The sequence below is a fragment of the Rattus norvegicus genome, chromosome 2, assembly GCF_021556685.1.
Source record: "Rattus norvegicus strain SHRSP/BbbUtx chromosome 2, alternate assembly SHRSP_T2T, whole genome shotgun sequence".
NCBI classification, from domain to species: Eukaryota; Metazoa; Chordata; class Mammalia; order Rodentia; family Muridae; genus Rattus; species Rattus norvegicus.
In genome coordinates, this window is record NC_141535.1 from 78,974,758 (window position 1) to 78,993,702 (window position 18,945).

The following is an 18,945-nucleotide window of genomic DNA, read 5'->3' on the forward strand; positions in this document are numbered from 1 at the left end:
TATTTACAAAACAATAAAATGACGGCCTAAGCTTGAGATATGCACACCTAGAAGTTGCCATAAAACACCTTCCTTGATATTGTCTCAAACACAGAAATCCACATATTAAATTTAAAAGGTGAATCATATGTGTATGTGCATTTGCATTTAGACATGCATTTGATTATATTGGATTACATATAAAATGTCTGCTAGAAAATAAGTCAAAGAGTTATTTGCTGACACTACATCTGGCTTACAGAAACAGATGGCTCACAGAGCTGTCGAGATACCATGCCGTGTTGGTACACTGGAAAAACAGAATATGGGATCCACTGCAAACAGGAACCACCTATGTCTCAGGTAGCAGTTATGATCTGCACTGGCAAACATAGAAACACCAACTCCATTCTTTATACATAATTTTTCTTTCCCTTGATCCTTTGTGGCTTAGCAGCTAAGCGGCATTGGTATTAGCTGCTGAGTTTTTCAAGTCAGCTTAGAAACAAGGCCCTTATGCCAAGACAGCAAACGCACTTGGAAGGGGAGCTCAGGGATGCTGCGACATGGAGACAACCTCCTCCTGTCTTCAACATCGGGATACTACAAGTAGAAAGTTGGCCAGTTACGTGTGAACTGAGACTGTACACGCATTAATTTGTTTTTAGTCTGAAATATCTATTCTTAGTGAAAGTCTACCTACTTGCCACCTTGAATCACAAGCTCATGATTTATTTTAGCAGGAAAGTGCTATATACTGAACTAAATGCAATTTAACCCCAACTCAGAGAGGGCATTAGTGGTCATCTTAATATTGGATAGACTTTTGTGTTTGTTTATGTAAAAATAAGCTGTCAAACCTTTTTTTTTTTTTTGCCTTCTCCTCATTGAGACGAGGACATTATGTATGCACTGTCAAGGGTGTGTTTTGAAAAGGGAGAATAAGATTGGCTTCTATTGAGTGTCACTTTATTCAGCACCAGTTGTTATTAAATTCCACTTTATGGGAGTTGAAGGAGTTGCTCAGTGGTTAAGCACTTGCTGCTCTTCCTAAGGACCTGGGTTCAATACCTGGCACCCACACAGTGACTCCAGTCTCAGAAGATCCGATGCCTTCTTCTGGCCTTGGCAGCCACCCAACATGCACATGGACATACATGCGGACAAAATCCCTCCACACACAAAGTAATAAAATTTTTAGACTTCTATTAAAAGCAAATGACTCTTGATCATTATTGGAAGAAAAATGTCAGTAATGGAAACACAGAAAATCCTAAATGACAGGGCATTTTCACAACATATTAAAGTATACTCTGAAGCTTATATAAAGGCTGGTGACAGTTTAAACTCCATCCAGGCCACTGATCTACCAGCAGACACTCTTCGAACATATTTTGTTTATATATAAATAAGTGCATAAAATGGTAATAGAATCTGTTAAGGGCAAATTAAATGTACCACATAATCACATTTGGGTCAAATTTAGATGGCATGTCTAACAGTGGCCACATTTCATCATGTCAGCTTATTAATCGTAGCCTTCATAGTCTGCATGACTTCTGCCTGCTGTTCTCACAACAGTAAAACTATCTAATGATGTGCTCTGCAGCATGTGGATCTGCTGGTGGTGTGTGAGGGAGGGTGAGCTTTGCAGTAGGGTGGGTAGACAGAGAAATCTAAGACTAAAGCAGATCAAGACTGCAAAAGGACACACCTGGTTAGGATCAAATATCAGAACTGGAATAACAGCCTGAGAGAAAGCACAGCGGATACAATAATAGGCAATAAACGAATGGTGGCCTGAGTTTGGAAATGCAAAAACCAGGAAGAGCCGGGCTTGATAGCACACTTTGATGGCTGCAGCACTCCATGGTGAGATACAAGGCAGAGACAGGAGAATCCTTGGAAGCTTCCCAGCCAGACGATCACAGGTACACACCCGTGATAGCAAGAGACCCTACCGCAAACATGGTGAAATGCTATAAAACAACACCCAAGCTTTTCCTCTGACTTCTCCATATGAGTCATGGTACAGACACATCTGCAGTCACACATACACACAGGCACACATGCATATACACTCACATATCATATACACACACATAAAAACAAAATCACAGAGTATATTGTAAGAGCAGAGAAAAGCTAGAAACAAGAATAGGCGAAGTGTCATGAACGTTGAACAGGAGATGAAAACACGAAATGACATAATCTTACAATAAAATGTGGATTTTGTGGCTGTCTCCTAAGGACTCTGGGAAGGTGGATGTGGCTGAAGGATGGGGGAAAATACATTAGTATCATCAGGATACAGTATGGATTATAAGAAATACTCTGGCTAGGGAAGGCAGGGCAGAGGGAGGGGTAGGCATTTCAGTTTTATATAATTCAATGTAATAAACCGTGCTGTTGTAGATTCTTCGATCACACGGCTATGGGCAGAAAGGTGTTCATTCTCACTCGGTGAATGATTGACCATACACTCTTTCTCATGCCTCGTTGAGGTCCAGCAAGGGAGTGACTGTATCTGACTGGATTATGGACTACCCATCCTGAGCACACCTCCTGCCTTTCCCTCAGCCCCATTAGAGTGTCTCCACGGCACACACTTGGTTGCCTGCAATTTCTTGTTGTACTTTGGGAAGACAGACAGACAAATGACTATGTGAAGATGTCCCCAAATCATACAGCAGACAACATGGTATAGGACAGATAAGTTTGTCTAAGTCTTGAAAAAAATGGAGCATTCATACAACATAAAAACAACAAATATAGAATCTACTAATAGTGAAAACATTACATTAGGCAGTATCTTAGTGAGCTTTTCTGTATTTTTGTAAACATTTTTGACCCAATGGTTATGCTTAACCAAAATAAACATGACTGCACTTTATGAATGCAGATAAAGTCATCTGTGTACTTAAATAAGAGATTGTAATTCTTTTCAAAAATCCTTGGCTTTATTGATTACTTAAATTACTTTCAAGTACTTGACAGGTATAGGAAAATGTCTTTTAAAGAAATTCTTCAGTTACTCTGAATATATAAATATGAAAAAGAACTTCATCTTGCTGGGGAGGATCTTATGCTTTACACAGTTTCAAAAGTCAATTTTACACCCTGAGTAATCAGGACAGCATTGAAATGTTCAAGGCGTCTCTTATACACATGCTTCTTATTTGCATGTTCTTATAACTTGCTAGCTGCCTCGTCTTGTAGTTTTTATTTTGAAGCCATTGTTGTATATACTCTAGGAATTCTATCTACATGACGCTGGGTTTTTAAAGTCAAAGTTCACCCACTCCCACTCCAACACCCAAAGTTCACAAACCCACCCTCCCCCCCAAAGCATGGTTACAATATGCTTCCGTTACAATTCAGCTTTCTTCTTACGAACTACCGCAATAAAAAACAAGGATTCCTTTCTTATCTTAAACTCGAGCTTTAAGAAAATAGATCTATAAAACCTAGCTAGTGAAAATAAAAAACACTACAAGTGATCATTTATCTCCTTGTTTTATTTAAAAATATTAGCTCATAATATAGTTCAGATCATATAAACAACCTAGAACCCACTTCAGGCACTGACTGCTATCAAGTGGAATTTATATACATGGAAGGTTAAACTTGCATTTTATGTGGAGGGAATCATTTTGGGATATAAGAGTTCTTGTTAGGACTGCTATCAGAAGGCGATGCCCCCAGAATCAAATAAATGCTGGTTTAAAATCTTGTCAAGAAGGAAGCATTGCCAGCCTCATGGACAATCCCCACATGGGTATCTCTATGGTAACTGGCTAGTGAAATCTCAATGAAAATAATGTGACTTTCCTTATGCCAGTGTGCGAGGCCTATTCTGATATACAACTCTTCGTTTATGTTTGAACTCTGTTTCCCCAAAGCTATGTACATGTGACTTTGATTCATTCTGATTTGCCTTCTGCTCTTTCAGGAGAAAATATTCACATTGCAAGTGGCAAATCTCACTGCTCTGTAACCCATAAATAAAATCAGTGAAATATACGGATTCTCATCTTTGGACTTTTGCCTGCAACATGAGTATCCAAAATGGACCATTTAGGAATGTCAGGCCCAAAGGAAGATCAGATGGCCTAACAAACAAGTCTGATCATAATTCACAGATTTGCTTGACCTGATTTTTTTTGTTTGTTTGTTTCAATGATGACTTCTAGCATCTGGGTCCTTTTCTTGTATGCAAAATGTCACAGTGGTACGACTTTAAATTATTCCTTAATGGGAAGAATGCCACCATCATTCCTGAGACAGTTCATCTGCTCACAGGATTTCTCACAGGATTTGTGACTTATTTGCACTCTTGCTGTGATCAATGAGCTGACAGGAAGCAACCTAAGTGAGAACGAAGAAAGGAAGCATTTGCTTTGGCTCACATTTTGAGGGGAAACAGTCTGTCATGGCCCATCTATGCCTAGGCTCCATGGTGGCAGGTTTGTGTAGTTCAGATCCTTCACATCTTGGAAGACAAAGCAGTGTGAACATGGAATTGGACTGAACAACCCCAAGGTGCATCCCCAGTGACTGATTTCTTTTAGAGGTTCCACCTCCGTATGCTTCTACTTTTCAAAACAGTGCTATCATCTAGAACTCAAGTATTCAAACACAGGGAAGAGGCATTCCATTCAAACCCCAATAATCTATCAAAGCACACATAATCTATGATGATTATACAATATCATTAGACTGCTGACTTCCCCTGTTCGCTAAAAGAAATCAGGCCTCAGTTTCAAAGTCTTTAATATGAAGAAACATTTAGGTAGATTTCATTAACATTTTATTCAATACCTTTTAATTGCAATGGAACTCTATCTTCCAGGGAAGATATGGATGTTGTCACCTTGAAATGAGAATAGTTGTGATCATGTATACGAGTCCCTTACAAGATTGGGCCTAAGTGTCATCAACTGAAGAAGTACATGAGGCCACATGCATTTCTGAGGGCACAAATTCAGTTAACAGTTACTGGCACACGTGTGTGGGCTTTTTCTTTTGTGTACCTGTCCATATGCTTTCCACGGTCCTATAAATAACCACTCAGCCATCCTCCTGTAGGGAGTCCAATTAAACTCATTGGTTGACTAAGGTAGACTTGCACAGAATCATTTCTCTGGTCTGTCACTGGTAACATACTTTGTGAATAGATGCTTGTTTGTATTTCCTCAGGAGAAAGGCTGTAACACTTGGTGTCCAAATGGGAACATGACAAAACCAACAACGAGTATATTAGAAGTACCACTGCTACTTCTGCAACTAAACAAATAAGCCCGACTTGTCCTCCAAAGAGAAAGTCATGGTGAAAAATCTGTAGGGGAAATCCTGCTAGGTCAGGTTCCTCTATTTAGCATGGATGAGGCACCTCACTGAGATAGATGAGGTTTGACAAGTGAGTATGGAGATGTACCACACATGACTGAGAAATGACAGACTGTATCCCAATCCCCAAATGCAAGCATATATGTAATATGGCAGCTGTTGTGTTGCCCCTAGTATTTATGAAGAGGCACAAGGCTGAGCAGTCTGTCTGGAAGAAAGTTTCTCATGTAAAGTAGAATGTTATGTAGATTTGATATAGCATCTTCAATCATGTCTCCCCAGGAAAACTTACACAACAGCTATTGGCCTGGGAAGCTTGCTTTTGCAGTAGATGGAAGTTTCCATATGGATATATAAGTGGCCAATCTGTTGGCAATAAGTTGCTGCTGTGACATGCTGGTTCATTCTTTCCCTAATGAGACAATATATCTATAAAACACACACACACACACACACACACACACACACACACACACACACACACACCTCAGGGAACAATGGACGACAAGGGGCATAATCATGTAAGAGCTGGAAGAAGGGGTGAAGGATTGGCGAACTCAGTATTTTAGGCATTGCATGACTGTTGCTGTCATCACGCTATTAGAGCAGTTGTGATTACCTGTGTGAGACCCTAGGAAAGGAGCTCACTACCACTCCCTCGTGGAAGAGGAGAGAGAGTGTGAGACACATGAAGCTCTCCTCATCCCTAATGGTGCAGAAAATTCGTTAGCTATTTCTCTGCAGAGTGAGGGCGTCTGGTTCAATGGCACAGCTGCCTCTACATTGCTCAAACTCTTGTAAGTAATCCTTCATAATACATGAATATAAGTAACCACCATTTAAATTAAGAGCTCCACAAGCTCAGTTTGGGGTTGGACAGATGGGTCAGTGGTTAAGAGCACTGATTATTCTTCCAGAGGTCCTGAGTTCAATTCCCACCAACCATAAGATGGCTTACAATCATCTATGATGGGATCCAATGCCCTCCTCTGGTGTGAGGACAGCTCTGAGAACAGCTTCAATGTACTCATATATAAAGTAAATAAATCTTTATAAAAACAAAACCAGAACCCCACAAGTCAGGCTTCAATGGAATCCTTTGTTTGTTCTGTCCATTCTGTCCCTTCTAAGATGAACAGATGTTTGTTCATATCTCTTGGATAAAAGTAAGACAGTACTTATAAGTCATTAGAATTCACTTTTATTTTTAAAAATCCATCCCCTATTTATGGAAAATTACTTAGTTTTCCATATACGATAATGCAATCCCACATTACTTTAATAATCTAATTTTATGTCAGAAACCATTAATTGAATAATGCTTGAAGTAGTAGCCAGATACAAAAACAATTATTACTGCAGAATGTAAATGTCTTCACTTTAGGGGAAATTTTTGTTGTGAAAAGATAGTTAATTGAATTCCCACATGTTTTTTTGCTACAGGAAGTTTGTCTGATCAGGGAAAATCACCGAAACTTCATGTTCCATAAATTACTCTTTTGAATGCTGGAAGCAATTTCACCCATTTCTCTGCACAGCTAGGCAACTTTTCTGAAAGTAGTGTCATTTGTTAATAGAGACATTAAAAGTCATGAAACCTCTACTGGTGATGTCATGGGAAATAAGTTCAGGGCCCTTCTGGTATGGGTCTGTTTTTAGGGACACAGTCTGGATTCCAGGGAGATTTTACTTCTTTGGAAATTCCCTATTCTAGCCTCCATAAACTTTTGCAATGTCTTTCATGTGTGGAGGTGAAAGGAGTGAAAACCACTGCCTTTGGCAAGAGCACAATGGCCTTTCTCTTATTTAACAAATCTGAATTTGTGTAAGCTCTTTCCCACGGTTTATTTAGTGAGATTTGTTTGTCTATGTTATGGTGGGCTCTTTTTCGAGAATTATCCCATGTTGGCACAACATTATCTCAGCTTTTACTTCTCCTTTCTTCTCAGCTACCATTTCCAGACCCTCTTCTGGTGTGGATCATTTAAATATTGATGGCCCTAAAAGCTACAGCCTTGTTGTCAGTAGCAGCCCTACCCTTGAGTACTTTCCATAGTTTCTCCTGATGCCCAGAAGCTCTCCAAATCAGTGTCTAGTTGGTACTTCTCCTGTCTGTAAAATATGAAGCACACTTGCCCTCCTTGAGCAGTACTATCTAATATGCCAACCGCCAGGCCCTTGTAGCTATTAAACATTGAATGTATCATCTTGAACTGAAAACTCACCTCCTTGGGCACATTTTATGAGTTCAGTAGTCCTGTAGCTACTTTGCACAAATTTGAAAAATTCTCCTTGAGAGGCTTACATGAACAATGCAGTACTAGTCCTCTGGCCTCCTGTCCAAAGGGTATTTGATATACTTACAGTTCAACATGTACAGGGGTGAACTCAACAATACCATTGGAAAAGCATCTTCCTATGTCTACATTCTGTATTGTTAGGTATTCTGTATTCTGTATTATGACTCATCTGCTTCCCAAACTAAGACCTGGGTGTGCCTTTTAATTCTCTCTCAGAATTGCATCCGATGCCAAATCTTTAAGCATCTATTAATTCTGTCTCTATAATTCTATATTGGTTCAGCATCTCCTTTCTCATAATTTCAATAACTTGTTACGTGACACTCCTGATTCTGGTCTCTCCCCTAGCATTTCTCCAAGAGATCATCTGAGTTAAGATTCTAAAACACTGGCATATTTTCCAATGCCCAAATCCTAAGTAGCTCCTTCTTTTTGTTATAGGTTTCCTCTTTGGAGGAAACTGTGTTCCTTTAATAGAGTCAACACAGGTTGAAGTCTTAACTCTGGTGTTGGTGAATTAGATCCCATTTAGAAGTAAGTTCTGTATAGACATGGGCCAATTAAGATGGCTGCAGGCCCTATGAGCATGAGTTCTAACCCAATAAAACTGCCCTGTGAGAATACAAGATAGAAACATGTCTTACAAGAATGCAAGCTAGAGTAATACGGAATGACACGGATGGAATTAATATGGTAGTATGCATAATGATGCAGGCAATTACAGTGTGCCTGGAAGACAAATGAAGAACAGGTGAAAGAAAGGCAGAACCTTTCCAATACATGTGAGCCACAGGAAACACATACAACCCTGTCTTCACTGCTGTTATTGGATGGCTGCTATATGTAGGCATTAATACTACGCACTACTCAAGGAAAACAGTCACGTTTCTATAGCGTGTATGGGGTCCTTCTATAATGTTCCCATCTCTAGGCACATGCTGATGCTCTCCAAGCAGAGGCCTAGTCTCCAAAATTAACTAGTATGTTCTCAGCTGAAAACTCAGATCTCTAACAGTACACCACTGTAATATTATTATGTAATGTCATTAGATACTCCATTGAACTTGTGATATTCTTATGTAATACTGTCAGAGAGTTTGTTGAACTTTCAAGTTAAATAATTTAGCTACATTTAATGCTTTCTTGGAGCTCAAACATATCTATCCTCCATCCTGTCCCTTTTCAGACAGTGCCTATCCCATGAGGCACAGTGAGTACCTCAAAGCCAGTAACTGTCTTTATCACCTCTAAGCCATCCAGTCTTACCTGGATTCAATCCTTCAAACGTTGATCAATTAGCACATTAAAGGAAATCTGTTGTGTCTCTTGCTCTGAAACAAATTCCTTTTAAGCTCCCTGCTGGCTGCAGTTGGAAATATTGACAGGGACTACTGGCAGGAACTAAATGCTGCAGGCCTGAGAAGCTGACACATCTCTGGGATTCATTAACATTTCATCTGTGGACCTTTTCTCTTTGCTTCTCCACTTAACTTAGGTTGATGTGTTCACACCTAGTTCAGTATTATGGGTCTGCTTAGAATCTGTTTTAAAAGCAACAAACACACATGACAATGATCTCCAGCAGGAATCACCACAGGAACTATCAGAGCCAAAATGCTTAGTGATTTTTTTCTTCCTGGTGTCAGTTATCAACCACACCAACACTTCTCATAAAAACAATGCACAAAACTCACAAAAATGTTATGAACTGTGACACTTTTGCATTGGCTTAGAGCTTTAAGGTCTATTCTCTAGTTGGTCAGTTACCTAATTTGGGATGAGAACTTCTTTCTTCCTCCAACTGATTCATATACGAAGAGCAATGATCTGAGTAGACTTTTCCTTGATGGTGGGAGAGACAGTGTTTGTCTATCCCCCTGTGCTAGACTTACAGAGCTTACTAAAAAAGCTTGCTAAAGGAGCCACCATTTGTCTTGATAAGGGAATAGGCACAAAGACTCTCATGCAAAAGCTTAGAATTCTAATTTTCAACCAGTTAAGTTGCACTTGACAGGCCAGCCTTGTTTACCATCTTGGATTGTCAGGCAAGCCTTTGTCTCACTTCCCCTAGGAGGATTGCAGACACTCCAGGATCACATTCTTTAAAGGGCAAAGGATGGGGCGCTTTGAATTGACAGAGTAGAGAAGAGAGGCTTAGAACTTTTCAGTTCACAACAGAAAATGTACGCACCTTGGGGAGCAAGGGCAACATACACATTTAACTTTGGAGACAGCAAAAGATAAATCTCCACTCAACTTATGACCATGTAAAAGATCAATAATTAACGGGAACTTGTCCAAATATCAGAAAAGTCCTTTAGTTCCTTAGACATCTGGAAATGTGCTCTCTGTTGCTGGAGTTCTGTACGATTTCTCTTAACTGAATTTTAATAGGAAAGCATTGATTACACAAAAATCATTCCTCTGTGTGTCACAGACATGTAAACACATATGCTAAATATTCATATTAATATTTTTGAATGCTTAGGAAAACCAACGATCCAATAAGATAGAAAAAAGTTTATTTCTTCTATATTATCAAACAAAGAAAGGAACAAATAAAGGGACTTAGTACATTATGTACTGTTTTTTTCTCCCAAATCTGCATCTCTCTCTCTCTGGCTTTTTGGATTCTGGCTATGGTGAGGAAGGGCTTTCTCGCATACTGACCCTACCTGGGGAGTTAAGTAGGATGAATGCAGCTTTTGACACATCCCAGAGCACCAGCGAAGTCTGATACTTTCCTAAGAATGGACTCAGTGCTAACCAAAACCAGGACTAACTGCAATGCATCTTTGTCTTCGGTGTGTGTGTGGAGGGGTGGGGGAGTGGGTGTCAGAACTTTATGCTTCCTGAACTTGGGTCCACTTTCTGATTGACCATACTAGTTGCCTAGTTCTCAAATTTATATTTTCTTTTTCTTTTTTAAAAAGGGATGTGTTCAGATTAGGGTGATAATAACAAGTTTAGAAAACTCGTGTGCACACTAACAGGGTAAAAATCAAGCAAACAGAAATATTCCAGGGATTTTTTTGTTTTTCTGTAGCAACTGCAGCCTATGCATAAGTGTGTGACAGGGACATTTTATCAGCCACTGAAAGAGTCCATTTCTCAGTGGTCTATGGTTTGTGCATAATGTTTCTCCATAGGAAGAGATATTTATTATTATTCATATAGCAACAGTACTTGTATCAAACTTACTAAAAATGTAAGTTCTAATTATACAGGTGGTAACAATCGGTGATTAAATCTTATAACTTAGTCACAATATAACTTTAAAATGCTTTAGGTATAGGCTGTGAAGGATGAAATGTTTTACATTTGATATGGTAGACACAGGTTCTATCTACATTCACATTTCTAGAAAAACTCTTCATTTTTTTTATCGTTTAAACATGTTAAGACTTATACTTAGTTATAAAATAAATAGAATTGGTAAATTCTGGCCCATCATTTGCATAGACATTTTATGACCTTAGATGTTTTCCTTTAGTTGGCTATATTTATAGTTTCTTCTAAGAGGTTGTGGTTTGGTATTATGCCATGACATTCTGTGAGTAGGAGTCTGGGCATGTAAATGAATTTGTAGGTGATTTCTGATCTATCCATGCCTTTTATGCATACTGCCTTAAAGGCATCCTCTACCCACAGGATAGCACTCAGAACTCAGTGGATATTTTGTCTTTATCAACAGGTTTAGAGATGAACCAAACCCATTCTATTCTCACTACTTTTTATGATTATATATTAATCCACTCTGACATTTTATTTTTGTTCAGAACTTAATAATTTATTTAACCAAAGCAGCTCAGTACTTCTTTGCATAGAAATCAGTTCCCCTCTATCAGTACGGTGGCAATCAGTTTAAAGTTGTGCTGGTTCACAGCATTAGCTTATTTAGGAAATATCTATGTGGACACAGATGTGGTATTGGGTACTTTGTCTCAGGGGGGTGTTCAAAGCTCCTGGGTTTTATATGTTGGGGTACTGGTGTCTGGCAAGATGAAATGAGAATACCATAGCTTTAGACAACATATACTGTCCCAAATACTAAACATCTGTTACAAAGACAGAGAGAGCATAGCGCAGGGAAGCTGTACAGCCCATATAAAATTGTTACAGTGTGCCTTGAAGATATAGGAAGATGGATAGGGGCAAGTTGAAAGGTCGCCATAAAGGGCCTTTCTTCTTTAAAAACTTCCATAGGACATTGTCTTGGTTAGGGCTTGTATTGCTTCAAAGAGACACCATGGCCACAGCAACTCTTATAAAGAAAAACATTTAATTTGGGGCTGGCTTCCAGCTTCAGAGGTTTAGTCTATTATTGTCATTGTGGTAAACATGGCAGCGTGCAGGTAGACACGGTGCTGTAGAAGGACCTGAGGGTCCTACATCTTTATCTTCAAGCGGCAGAGTCTGTGTACTAAACCAGGCATAGCTGGAGGATCTAAGACCTCAAAGCCTGCCACCATAGTGACACACTTACCCCAACAAGGCCCCACTTCCAAACAGTGCCACTTTTTATGAGCTAAGTATTCAAACACATGTGTCTATGTGGGCCCATTCCTACTCAAACCACCACAAATGTGGAGTGGTGAGTTATTAAGGTTTATGTATTCTAGTCAAACACAGCTTCTGTCCCTACTTTTGCCACATCACCTTAGCCTGGACAGAGCAAGTTAATTACTGAAGGATACAGTTAAATTACTTGGGCAATTGCATTCTAAATGCATATTAACTTGATAAAATAGACTTGTACAATTTTCAACCAGACAGAAAATCACAGACAGATTAAAATTAGTTAAAAAATTAAAATCGAACTTCTATATATCTACATGTGAATACTAAGTGTCTTGTACTACGTATACTTCAAAGTCCCTTTGATGTAGGAATTTAGAGGCTCAAATCCCAAGCAGAAGGTTGGAAAGTCTCATGAAATTTAGAGATATAGATCTATACCTTTATGTCATTTTTATTTATTCTAATGTGTTGTGTTTCACAGGCAACAAAACAGTAATTAGATACATTACAGCTTATTAATTTTAAAATACTAGCAAGAAGAGATTATTTGACTCCTTCATAATTATTAAGCTCAATGGATTGAATGTTCAAACCTAACGCCCAAATGATATGCTTAGATATGGCATCTTTGTCAGAGTAGAGCCATCATATATGAAGGTACTGATCTTCTAAAGGAGATGCCAGAGGACACTTTTGCCCCCTTACACCATGTAAAGATTTGTGAGATGACAGATACCCCTGAATCAGACAGGATATCTTCACTAGACACTAAATCTCTTTGATATAAGACTTCTTATCTCCTAGGACTCCAAGCGCTAATGTGTGTTATACATAGACTTCCCATCCATGGTATCTGGGGTACAGCAGGATGAATAGACTGATACCTTCAGCAATTATAAAACTGAAGTAGACAGTGAAGAATCTGACCCCAGAGTGGTCAGTAAAAGGAACTCTAAGTTAAATTCTTTTAACTCTATAGTGCCAGGTCGTTGGCTAGGTTTTCAGTACTAGGCATCAGTTTCCTTTTGTTGAATCGGTCTTAAATCCAATTGGAGAACTTTCATTTACATCAAAGTATGTGTGCCACCAAGGAAACCATGGATCTTGGAGCAGAGGATACAACTACCACTTGACTAAACCACTCTAGTCCCTAATGTTATATTCTAAATATCCGTCCTTATACCCACAGATAAGTGTAGTCCTCACCCCTCATCAAGAAAGCTTCGTTTGCAGAATCTGGGGTTCATTATAGAAAACCACACTTAACTAAGATGCTGAGTGGTTAAGCCCAGACCCAACGGGTACATCTACAACGCAACTCCTGAGCCCAAGGCTCAGTGAACATTGAGCGAGAGGAAGTAGAATCTAAGGTCTTGAAAAACAGGAAGTTGGCTGGGAGATTGTGTCATCTAGAGATGTTAGAAGCTACATCTATGAAGTCTCATGGATGGGGGAAAGCTCACAAAGTCTTAAGTCTAGAAAAAGACCACAGGCAACTAAGGAAAGGTGAGAGCAGGAGAAATAGACTTCCTTAGAGAAGAGTACACTAATGGATTATCCAAAATGAAATGGTCAGCCCTGAAAGTATATGCATAAAGTAACATCTGGATTGAGCAGCATGTATTTGTGTATTTAGGAATATACATATACATGTACATACATTTATCTCACATTATATATCTATCTGGAATACACACACACACACACACACACACACACACACACACCACCACCACCACCACCACCAACAACAACAACAACAACAACCATTAAAGAGGCTATTTCAATGAAGATATGATAGAAAGAGTACAGGAGGGAATTTGAAAGAAGTAAAGGGAAAGTAGAAATGATGACATTATAATCTCAAAAAGAAAGTAAAAATTCTCTATATGAGTTATGGAAGCCAAATAGGTTTCTAGTTAGAAGTTTTCAAAAGCATTTGTGTTTCAGTAAGAATCCAAAATTTTATGTCTCCAAAGATTCTTTTTTCCAGTTTGATTGTTGTCAATAGTTATTCATCAAATGTATCTTTACAATATTAAGTAAAATTGGCTTTCAGAAAATTAGGTCTATAAATCAGGCCAAAAGGTGCATGTGTTTATAAATATCACCAGCAGTTATAGTAAGTTTTCTTTATCCTCAAATCAAACCCTTTCCATTTCAGCCAATCAATACTACCTGAGTCTTTAGTGTTGTTCTTTCATTTATTTTATTGGAAATGAGCATGGGGTACTTTAGTGTGCTCTCTGAGAATGATGGAGGATTCTTTTCCAGGTGGTTTGCTTTTATGTGTTGTTTTCGTTTTTATAACAAATATACAGTGACACGTTTCTTAGAAATTGAAAGTACTTAATTCAAAAGATTTAAAAATCAGTCCTTGTCCAAACAAAGTGATTCTCTTTTAATGTCTCTGTTTATCAACCTGGCTGTCTTGTTTGCCATCAGTAGAATAATGCCCACTGATCTAAGAACCATGAAATGATGTTTTTCTTTCTTTCAGTGTATTAGGTACACACTGCTATTCCTAGGTGGTTGGGGATTCAGTGTGTGAGAAAGAACCACATAAAGTATTCAGGAAGGGGTTGGGGTTGGGGGTTATGAGGTGACTTCACTGTTGAAAGCCTTTATCTGTAGACATCCTTCTGCATTCAGGTTCAAAGGCGGACACCTAATGATCCAGAGAAGGACTACAGAATAATAACAGTCATTGGTTCCACACTATCAATAAACCATTCTTTTGCCATGTTGCCCCAGACAGTATCTTTCTTTGTATTTTGAGAAAAATCAAAAACTGAAGCAGACCAGGCCAAGAACCTGAGAATGCAAGGCAGCCCACAGTGAGCACACCTGCTAGGCTTCCCAGGTAAGTCTCCTAGCTGCCACTGGTCTCGGTACTAACTGAGGCTCACTACCCGGGACCCAGAGCACTTTTCTGAATAATTCTAAAACCACACTCTCGGCCATTCTTGAGCATGTATCTGTGAATCAGCATTCAAGTTAGCTTCTTGTTTCTGATCATTCTTGTTAGTGATTCTACACTGAGCCTCTTAAGAGCATCTTCCCTTCTTGTTTTTATTTGTGGGAAGATCCTCAGCAGCTCTGACCTTCTGCATGAATGAATTCTCTTGTGGGTATTAGCTGTTCAAATTTGATCAAGTCTGAATAGCTCTTGATTGGGCCAGACTGCCTGGTCTTAGCCTTCTGGGTTTCTTATACAATGTTGCTCCCTGTGGCTTAAGAACTGTGGAAGAAAAAAGAATCTTGATTTTTTTTGGGGGGTGGGTGGGTGGGGAGGATTTTATTTTAATGGTTCTCAAATTGTTTTTCTTTTTCTCAAGTATTCAGACCAGAAGTAAAGCCTATGAAAAATTCTTTGAAATTCATTCATTTCAGTGGCAAGCCCTCTTTGATGTCAATGATCTCAGGGCTATGATTCTATCTGTAGAACCCATGAAGCAGAACAATGTCTCAGAAAACTGAAAGGTCAAAAACAATGTGATTACTCTTACCACAAGCATGCAGGTGTGTTATATGTGGTCAACTCTCTAGTTAGTGCTTGATTCAGAAACACTGATGACTGAGATTACTAAAGGAAAGATGTAATGAATACATACATATAGTTTCTTGCCATTGTTCCCTGATTTATACTGAATAACAACCACTTACATAGAAGTTGCATTTTACCGTGTACTATAAGTTATGTAAATATGACTGAAAGAGTAGAGGAACACATGTATTTTCTCTGTGGAAATATATATGCAGCAGTTGAGAATCCACGAAGGATCCTAGACTCGCACACTATGGACAACTACATATAGAAATACAGTATAAAATTCCTATCATACTGTGTATATTTATGTGCATAGACATGACACATACATTCTTAGTTTTGTATGCACAAATTGTGTGACTGCACATGCCCGTGCATGCATGAGTGCACGCGCATGTATATCAGGGATTTTTTCATATAAAGAAAAAGAAAATATCCCTATGAGAGACATAAATTTCTGGGAAAAGTATGAATACTTTGCAGGAGATAAGCAGGTTCAACAAAGGGACTTCCTAGTCTAAATAGATTAGGGGATGGCATTGAGAATGTGTGTGATCTGAAATGGTGCAGATTTCAGCCCCGAGCTGCAGCTTTTCCCAGATTACAGAGCCACAGTCGCATTCAGTTTTATTCACATGCCTACGGAGACTATTTTAGATACAGAGTTGTATCCTCTGATACACATTCTTGGTTTGAGGCTATAATTGTACCATATGAATACTTTTTATATGGCTATGCCTAAGGACTGTTTTGTTGGAATCAATGCCCAGATGTCCTTGAAAATGAATGTTCACGTCAAACTTCATTTCTCTCTCTCTCTCTCTCTCTCTCTCTCTCTCTCTCTCTCTCTCTCTCTCTCTCGTGTGTGTGTGTGTGTGTGTGTGTGTGTGTGTGTGTGTGTGTGTGTAATGGGACTCTGAATAAATCAAGCTTCTGGCTGGCACTGCACTTCCACTAGTTATTACTGTCAAACCCATACATTTTTTCATGCAAATTAATAGACTTTTTCATGCTCCGGGGAAGGACCAGGCAGAGTCATTCTTGCTCCACCTAGAATGAGGCATACATGAGTAGCTAGCTTCAACCTAAATAAATGTTCTGCCTTATGAAATTTCTAGCTGGTACTGAGCTCATGTGACTGAAGGGTTATGCAGTTCATATAAATAAAGTTGTCTATGAAGAGAACATTGTAGTGAGACGTTCATATTTTCATTTTCTATTTGTAGGCCAAGTGTAGTACATTTCCATGTGGACTCTACAATGTGTCCTGTTACTATATATGAAAGGTATTCTGAATACCTTTTATAATGGGCCAGATATTAGGCTGAGACTGGTAGTTGAGAGGTAAAGTGCTTGCATAGAATGTTCAAGGGTCAGGGTTCTATTCTCCATATGACAGAAAGACACTGATGGGCTGTGATGGCTTCTCAGTGAGTTTTGCATCCTTTTCTCTGACTTCCAACTACAACCCACTCTTCCCGAATCAGTCTTTTCAAAACACACTTGCCATCCATCCACCCTTCCATGATCACCTGAGCAAATGTCTATTGTTTACCAAACTTATTTAAATTTCTTGCTCATGTACAGCAGACTGGCCTTGGCTAAGGCTTTGGTACACATTTTCACCCTCTTTTGTCAGTGGCCTAACCTTGCAGGACAACTGTAGCCAGCTTCAGCTCTCCCGCCCCTGTGATGCTCACATGAACTCCTCTTTTGTTTCTCAGTTCTTTTGTGTGTGTGTGTGTGTGTGTGTGTGTGTGTGTGTGAGAGAGAGAGAGAGAGAGAGAGAGAGAGAGAGAGAGAGAGAGAGAACTATTATTGCTATGAAAACTTTTTACATCTAACTGAGATGCTATATTCTCTGTCATTTTTCTCTGATTCTTTCAACTTGGATGTGTGCCTCATTGAAATCTTCATAGTATTTTGTATTATAATGAAGGCAGTCACTCATCATCCTACTTTTTACACTTTGAATCCATGACAATGTGTACTCTGATTATGTGATCTAAAGCTATTTTCTAGCACCTATAAAGCAACACACACCTCAGAGGCAAATATGTGAGTAAGAATAAAGAAACAGTTTTATAAAATGCAGATTTACCTTTGTGAACTTTCTCTTTTTAGGGCTTGTAAGATGTCTCTGCAGATAAAGGTGTTTGCTGTCAAGTCAGATGACCAGAGTTTCATCACTAATACATGGTGGAAGGAGGGGACCAAGTCTCTCAAGTTGTTCTCAACTTCCATAAACACTCTGGCATGTGTGTATATGTACGTGTGTAGGTCTATATGTATACATACACAAAGAAACAAATAAATGTAAATTTTAAAAGTATTTTTTGTCTCCTATGGTATAAAGCTGAATGACTACATAGATCAGATAAATATTCACTAAATTTAGAGGACCCTACAAAACATTATTAATTCAGGAAAATTTATACTTGTCACTATAATTCATAGGCAACCATTAGAAACATTATCTTTCCTCACACTTTCTGTTTAGGTTTGGCTATACAATTATTTTTGCTTTCAGATGGAGTGATGATTGGAGAGAAAGGGTGGGTAGCAACTTTGGATGTGCCTCAATGGGCTACATTTTAAAGGGGAGAGAAAGAAGGAACCGGCCAAGTTATTTTCTTTTGCCGGTGATATGGACACAGCAGGTGGAGAACCATGAAGCATACTGTGCTTAATCTCTAGAGTACAGCTTGGCTTAAATATGGCCATCTCCATAGGAAGTGTGAACGTTCCAACCTAAGGCAGGAACTGAGACAGGTAGAGCGTAGCTTAACTACTTGCAGTAGGCTTCAGAAGTGAGGAATAGGTTCCTGACCAACAACATTAGTATCATGTCTTGTACCTAGTACCCTTCCCTATTTTTTCCCTTCAAATCCTAAACTTATGCTTGAAAATATATATATGCAGAATCCTCTAACTCCAGTACTCAGGAAACTGAGGCAGGAGGATTATGAGTTTGATTCTGGAGTATAGTACCAAATCCTGTCTCAGAATACAAGAAAGAAATGATGAGAAACCAAAAACAAAAAAGGAAGAAAAATCCCTTCTATCATACCTGGGTGATAATTCCATAGCTCTGTGAACTGTAAATCGCAGCTTCATGTGGATCATAAGAGAGTTCAGGTGTAAACAAGGCAGCAATGGTGCATAACAGCCAAACCATGACCCAAATTCAACCGAGTAGTATATCTGAGGAGTTTCTGGACTTGCCTATGTTCTGCCAACACAACT

At 38.9% G+C, this 18,945-nt stretch overlaps 1 protein-coding gene across 2 annotated transcripts in view; it reads right to left on the bottom strand.

Moving 5' to 3' along the window:
- Positions 1-18,945, bottom strand: part of Fbxl7 (F-box and leucine-rich repeat protein 7) — a 369,559-nt gene that overhangs the window by 12,507 nt on the left and 338,107 nt on the right. Inside the window, exon 1 of one of the 2 annotated variants that reach the window (XM_087626076.1) lies at positions 7,554-7,742. The gene's annotated coding sequence lies outside the window, so the exon portion shown is untranslated. 2 annotated transcript variants of the gene reach the window in all.